The 8,259-nt window shown below is 34.0% G+C and overlaps 1 pseudogene; it reads right to left on the bottom strand.

Annotated features, from left to right (window-relative positions):
* Nucleotides 1–370: 370 nt before the first annotated feature.
* Nucleotides 371–1,623, bottom strand: LOC101726531 (large ribosomal subunit protein uL10-like; annotated as a pseudogene).
* Between the last annotated feature and the right edge of the window lie 6,636 nt (nucleotides 1,624–8,259).

Here is an 8,259-nt window from a genome sequence, read left to right as displayed (position 1 = left end):
CAATTTATTTAATTTTTATTTGGTTTTACCTTGAGACATTTGTTATACAAGAACATATTTAATTTTTATTCATTTGTTAAATTCTCAAATATTTTGTCATTGATTTTTAATATTTTTCCTCATAGTTAAATAGTTAAATGCATTGCTTGATTTGAATCCTTATAAATTTTATTGAGACTTTATACTTTCAATTGTCTATCCTAAAGATGCTAATGTATCCTTATATTATATTTTAGATATTTAGGGCCCAAGTTTTTCATAGGTTTGTTTGATCTATTTGATTTATCATGTTCTTTACTTTTTTAATGAGCATCATGCCTTTATTTTCTTGTTTGGCAATCAGGCAGGTTGATAAGTTTGCTTTTGGTGATTAATCAAATAACCCTAATCCCATACAATCATCTGGCTCCTAAAACTTTCCCCTGCTGTCAGCCTTGGATGGGACAGCTTCAGTAGCAACAGCAGCAACCACAAATGCAGGTGAATCTTCCAAGCCAGGACCCACTTGTACCCACTGATGATAGAATGGGGCACTGTTGCAACAGCTGGGTAACCAATCTGTAAGCAAACACTGGCATCATTGCAGACACCCTCCAGAAAGCAAGAATGCAATTTCCTTGGTCCTGTCAAGTTCTTCAGGGTTGTAGCTGCTGCCGTTGTCAAACACCTGCTGGTTGAGGGAGAGGGTTAGCATGTTCAGCAAGGTGGTTTTGATGGCTCCATTTTGTCTCCAGTCTTATACAGCTACATATCATTCAGCATTTCAATGGTAACCTTGGGGATTTTAGTGGCGATGCCCAAGGCCTGGAAGAAGGAAGTCTTTTTGGGCCCCAGACCAGTATGCTGGACTTGCACAATGACTTCAAAAGAACAACTGCACCAGCACAGGCAGCAGCTGGTACCTTACTGGCCAGCAGAATATCCTTGATCTCAGTGAAGTCCTCCTTGGTGTACACAAAACCCACATTACCCTAGATATGTGGCAACAGGTTCTCCAGGGCCAAGTTGTTTTCCAGATGCCCACAGATAATGTATTAGTTACTTTTCTCATTTTGGGGACAAAATATTCAACATTCATAGGAGGAAAGGTTTATTTCCCTTTATAATTTGTAGAGGTTTCAGTCCATAATCAGCAGGCTCCAAAGCAGGGAGGCATTGGAGAGGGGCCACAGAGGATAAAGTTCATGGCATGGCAGGTTGAGGGCAGCAAGTAGCAGCAGGCTTCATTTCTCCTTTATCCCCTCCAGGCTATAAGCCACCTAAATCCAAATTAGCCTTCCCTTATCAATACCCAGAACTATGCTAAACCAACCAGTGTGCTTATCTATTATGACATCCTTAAGCACAGTATCACACACTAATGATCCAGCCACCTCCCAAAAGCCCCACCTATGAAAGCCTGAGGCTCTACAGGTGGGGCATCAACATACAAACCATACAGATGGCTTTGCACATCATGGTGTTTTTGTCCATCTGCACCACAGCCTTCTCTCAGAGGGATGTGTGGAGCCCATGTGGAGCCCACATTGTCCTCACAATGAAGCATTTTGGATAATTATCTAAAAGTTGGACAGTCCTGAGGAAATAGTTGGAACTCCAGGTCACCCTATCTTCCTTGGGCATCATGATGGTGTCTCTGGGATTGCCACATAGGATTTAAGATAATGTCACTAGCACAAGGATACCTGGAGAGAAGCTATTGAATTCTGTACTTCCAGCTTCTTTTTTGATAATTTCAGTGTGTTTTCTGTACTTTATTAAAAATAGAATAATGACATGTGACACTATTGTTGGATTTCAATTTCATCATTCAGTTGTGTTTTGATAGTGAATATTTTAGGCTTTATCAGTGGGTTAACATGTTTATTTTTGTTATGCGTTATTAATGTAGTTACACATTGGTAATTATAAAACATTTCCCTTCATCTCTGCCCTTCATACCTTTCTGATGCTAGTACAACCACTTCAGTTGTCTTATGTTTGCTATTTTATTTTATGACTCCTATTTCATTCTTTATATTATTTGTATCTGTGAATTTTAAAGGTACTTTGTCTACATAGTAGTATATTACACCATTTTTCTTAAATCTAGTTTGTAATATATGTTTTTGACTGGATTTTTAGTATATTAAAATGGAGTATTATTGATGATTGGAATTATATCTACTGTCATACTAGTCTCTATATTTCATTTCTTATATTTTTTCTATATATTTTTCACAATAAGTGAATATGTTTCAATTCAGCATTTTAGGGTTTTTTGCATAATCTTCAACTTTTTTTTTCCTTTTTTCACTGTCATGCAATATATTCATGTTAAATTATCAAGTTCAGGTTCAGATTCATGCAAATTTAATTTCTATCTTTATGGAGATAGCACTCAGATATATTAACTCCCCTGTTTTGTAGTACAACCATGGCGCACATTGCATCTACATGTTTTATATCCAAAAAATTATTGTAACATTATATAATTGTGCCTGTTTTGAAACTGAAACAATTTTAAGAGAGCAGGTATATATTTGTATCACTGATTATCTTCACTTTATTTACCATTGTTACCTCATATTATTTGTTTCTTGGGATTAAATATACCATTTGTCATCATTGCTTCAATAAAGATTTGCTCCCACTCATCTTTTGTGCACTTTAATTGACACATATCTGTAGGTAATACACAAGTACAGTACAGTTTCTGTTCCATATACTTAAAATATATAAATGAACATATGCACATATTCATAGATATATTCATACATATATACTTTATATACTTCTCTCTGAAATTTGTTAGGAGAGCAAATATGTATTAATTTTTTTAAATTATTTAATTTTCCTTACTACTTCTCCGTGTTTTATTGTGTGAATTATAGTTGTTCTCCTAGTATATTTAAATCTGTTCTGAACCATTATTTTTAGCATTTCTTCAAGGGGAGATTTGTTAGAAACAAATTGTTTTCACTTGTTTGGAAAAGTCTAATTCTTCTCCATTTTTAAAGGACAGTTTTCTGGTCTGTAGTATTTCTATTTGACACTTTTTTCCATTACTTTGTATATAGTATATCGGGCCCTTGTGGAGTCCATGGTTTATAATGAGAAGTTAACAGGTAATGTTTGTGGAATAACCTTGGGTGCCACCAGCTGTTCTTGGCTAGTTGCTTCACAATATTCTATCATTAGTCTTTTCATATAATGTGTCTCTGAGTGGATCTCTTGCTGAACTACTTGGAATTTGTTGTACTTCTGGCTTCTGTAAATAAAAGTGTTTCATTATAATTTCAAAGTTTTCAGGCATTAGTGAATATTTCTCTCTGCTCTTTTGCTTTTCTAGAGTTCCCACTTTTCATGTGATAGTATATTCAGTTGTGCTCCATAATTATATACCAATGTCCTCATTTAACTTTATTATTTTTCTCTGCTTTTTAGGTAAGAGAAGCTTTGTTGTTGATCTCTATTGTCTCTTTTTGCAAATTTAAGATTTTTAGTTCCTCTAACTTATTTTGAGTTCTTTAAATGAATATAATTAGTAACACCTTCCATACATTCTTTATTAGATACTAAATTGCTATTTTGATCTTTTCTTTTATTATTCATTTTTCTCAATAAGTCAGGTTGAACCCAAAGGCTTCATATTGAACTACATACTCAACCTAAAAAAAAAATTGAGACACAGTCTCACTTTGTACGTAAGTTCCCCAGGCTGAGCTCAAACTTGTGGTCTTCCTGCCTCAGCCTTCTGTAATACAAGGATAACAGTTGTGCAACAATATACCTTATGTTATTTCCTATAAAATTCTGATTATTTTTGTAAAGATCTACAATTTGTTTCTATTAAATCTAATAATTTGATCCTCTCACAAGTAGACTCTAATGACTGCTTTTCTTCACATGTAAAGATCACATTTTCCTATTTATGTAGATTTTCAATATTTATTTATTTATTTATTTAACTGGGAACATAATCAAACACATACTACCTAGTTTTGTACCACTGGAATATATACACAGCCCAAATCTGTACATTTTTGATGATACATTACAGCAACTCTAGAAACTGGATCTCCTTCTGGGGATAATTGTTAATTGTGGTATGTCAGCTTAACTTCAGTAAGAACCATGTAGCAAATTAGTAAATGTGGGTTTATCTGTGGGTAATTAATGTGTAGAATGTAGGTTAGCAAACTGGATGTGGGTGGCACCAATCATAAGCTCGTGCTATGGTTGGAATAAAAAGGAAAAGAAGGGAATGTTTTCCTTTTTTTTGAAGAGCTACAGACATCATCACTCCCTTTGGATACTTGTTTTCCATCACTTCAGCTTCCAACACAGATTCCTCCAGCTTCCAATGCAAACTTAAACTACATGCTCTGTAGTGAGCTTCTGGCCTTCATCTTTTGACTGCTACTGGATCCTTTTGCTCAGAGGAATGCAGATGATCCTTTTGTATTCTTCCATCTCTGATTTCATAGAGCTCTGAGTCTTCCACCTTCAGTCCTGTAAAAACAATAAATCCCTTTAAATAATTACACACATATTTTATATGATTTTGTTACTCTACATCACCCTAATACAACACTGTAATATATTTATTCATAGATATTTTAAATATGAACTAGGTAATAAAACAGGCCCAACATGAATAAAAGATATTGTGTGCTCTAGATTCTTAGTTAATTACAATATTCTAAACAATTGATAACATAATATCATATTTTGGAAATTATTTTCTTCTTATTATTAGTAGTACCATTATCATTACCTTTTTTTTTTTCAGTACTGGGAATCAAACTCAGGACCTTGTGCTTGCCAGGCAGGAGAGATGCCACTGAGCTGAATCCCTAGCCACTATCTTTATTTTTATTTAGTGGTGATGGTGATTGAATAGAAGGTCTTGTAAATGTGAGGCAAGACTTTACCACTACCAGCCCAAGAACCTGATATCTTGAATCAATTTGCTTATTTCACCATTTTTTCAGTTACACACTTACCACATGAAATATTATGTATCAAACATTGAAGAATATATAAAGTAAAAATTAAAACTTTCATTCTTGAAATCTTGTGCATTCCTCAGTATTGATTTTCTTGGCTTATATATTTTCATATATTTTAAAAAATATATTTTAAATTTTTGAGAAATTATTTTAATTATGACTATTACATGGAGTGAGCTCAATGTCATTGCCTATAAGTAATCAATTATCTGCAATTGCTCTATCTTTTATATACTTGTTTGTGAATGTATGTGTTCAGACATTTATCCTTTTACCTGTAGGAGGAAATGTCCTATAAATACATGCAGTCATGTTCAAATATTTCTTTTTTTTAATATATATATTTATTGGTACATTTTAGGTATAAAATACACTTACATTTATCATTGGGTGTTTGTACCAGAACATGATGCATCTTAGTTTTTATTTTTTCTCCCATTACCTGTGCACCCTTCACCCCCTCCACCCTTCCCTATTTACACAGAGTTTGATTGCATTTTTTTTCATAATTTTTTTCTTTCCACTCTTCCCTTTCCCTTCCACCATCCCCAAACCCTTGGACCTTTTCTTATTTCAAATTATCAATTATTCTTTTTAATCATTTTCATCCTTATCTACACTTTCATTTTCTCACACTAGAGAAACTATTTGGTATTTACATATGTGTGTCCTATTTATTTCACTTAAGAGTATGGCTTCAAGATGCATCCATTTAGCTATAAATCTCTCTAGTTTCTCATTCTTTATGGCTGAGTAGTATTCCATTTTATAAAAAAACACATCTTCTTTATCCAGTTTCCAGTGGATGGGCACTTGGGCTGTTTCCAAGCTTTAGCTATTACAAACTGTGCTGCTATGAACATAGGTGCACATATATCACTGTGGTATGATTCTTTTAATTCTTTGGGGAAGATTTCCAGTAGGGGAATAGCTGGGTCAAAGGGACCTCTAGTTCTAGTTCTTTGAGGTATCTCCATACTGATTTCCATAGTGGTTGCACCATTCTACACTCCGAGCAACAATGGAGAAGAGTTCCTTTCTCTCCACACCCCTGCCAGCATTTGTTATTGGTTGATTTCTTGATAGCAGCCATTCTTATGGGGCGAGGTGGAATCTCAGTGTTGTTTTCATCTCCATCTCTGGAATGACCAGTGATGTTGAACATTTTTTCATATATTTCCTTGCTGTTTTTACTTCTGACATTGGCATAAGAAAAGACTTTATGAACAAATCTTCAGTAGCATGGGAGCTAGCACAAAGAATCAACAACTGGGATCTCATCATATTAAAAAGCTTCTGCACTGCAAGAGAAACTACCAACAGAGCTAAGAGACAACCTACAATGTAGAAAGAAATATTTAAAAGCTGTAGCTCAGACAAAGGTCTACTACCAAGAATATATAAAGAACTGAAAAAAGTCAGACCTCTCAAATTCAAAGATCCCATTCAAAAATGGGCATCCAAAATGAACAGACATTTCTCAGACAAAGAAGTAAAAACAGTAAGTAAATACATGTTCGAATATTTCTGCAAAGATTCTTATATTTAATAAGTAAATTAATTTAACAAGTAAATACATGTTCAAATATTTCTGAAAGATTCTTAGAAGTTGATTTTCAGGGTTACACAAAATATTTATATTTCATCTGTAAGTGTCCATCTACAATATACTCCCTCAGAAATAGTTTTCTAAATTTTTATGTGTTCTGTGTCTTCTCTAGAAAAATAATTTGTCACCATATTCTTCAGTTTCATCCATTTCCTGGAACTTATAAGATATTATTTTTATAGCTCGATAATGTTCCACTGTGACCACCAAGCTGTCCCTCAGCATAGCTAAATTATAGCTCTAGTTTAGTTTCTTGAGGAATGCCATATTGATGACCATAGTGCTTTAGTAATTTATATGTCTCCTATGACAATTAAGCCTCATTTTCCATAGGACTAGATTAGGACACTTCCAGAAAGGGTAGTTGGATCATAGGCATTCTATTCAGCAGTGGATTAATCCATTGTTTTCACAACTGAATGTGCCTTTGGAAATGAGACCTAGTTGGAGGTGCTTCACTTCTGACATGTATTTGGACAGTATAACTCTCAGCTGAACACTTCCCCCATACTCTGCATTACAGCCTTATGAAGTTAGCAGCTTCGCTCCCCATTATTCTTCCACCATGAAGTTCCTTCCTAGTAGAGAGCTGATCATAAACTAAATCCACGGAAACTGAGACAAATAAATCATTTCCTCTGTTAAATTGGGGGTATTGAGTATTTGGTCCCACCTATTGGCAATCTGATTCATATACCCCACAACAGTGTAGATTTCCTTTTTCTCTGAATCCTCATTACCATTTATTGTTCTTTATTTGTATTCTTCATTATAGCCATTCTGACTAGAATGAGAGAGTATAAGTGTAGTTTTGAATTGCATTTTCCTGCTTGCTAAGGATGTAAAATAACTTTTAATATTGTTATTGGCCATTTTTACTTCTCCTGAGAAGTATCTGTTCAATTCAATTGCCTACTTTGCAACTGGGCTGTGTGTTTGTGTGTGTGAGTGCACAAATGTGTATGAAGGTTATTTTTTTTAGTCCTTTTTATGTTCTGGAGATTAATCCTCTGTCAAAAGCGTAGCCAGAAAAGGTTTTCTCCTATTCTTTATACTATTTCTTCACTCTCTAAATATTTGCTTTGCAGAAACATTTTAATTTCATGTAATCTCATTTGTTTGTATGTTTGGGTGATTGTTGTCTGTGCTTGTATTCCTGTTTAGGAAGTCTTTACTTGTACCTGTGACTTCAAGGGTCTTCTCATGGTTTCTTTTAGAAGTTATAAAGTTTTAGATCTTAGACCTAGGTCTTTGATACATTTTGATTTGAATCTAATCTCAAGATTCTACTTAAAAACTTTCAGTTTTATCAGCACTTCTTGTTAAAGAGATGGTCTGTTCTTCAGCAAAAGCTTTTGCCCTCTCTGTCAAGATTCAAATGGCTATAGTTGAATGGATTTGTTTCTGTGCCTTCTATTTTTGTATTTGTCTATTTTTATGCAAGTGCTGTGCTGTTTTTGTTACTATGGCTGTGTAATGTAACTTGAAACCAGTAATTATGATAATTCCAATACTGACTTTAAATTCAGGACTGCTTTGGCTATTCTAGGTCTTTGGTACTTCCATATAAAATTTAAAGTTGTTTTTTCCTGATTTTTTCTTAAATTCTTTTATTGGTACATTTTAGGTATACAATACATTTACATTTATCTTTGG

This window comes from Heterocephalus glaber, unplaced genomic scaffold, assembly GCF_053883595.1.
Source record: "Heterocephalus glaber isolate CG9 unplaced genomic scaffold, H.glaber_assembly_v1.0 deba00000281, whole genome shotgun sequence".
In the NCBI taxonomy this organism is placed as follows: domain Eukaryota; kingdom Metazoa; phylum Chordata; class Mammalia; order Rodentia; family Bathyergidae; genus Heterocephalus; species Heterocephalus glaber.
Note: the sequence above shows the minus strand (reverse complement) of the source record. Positions and strands in the feature narration are given on the sequence as shown.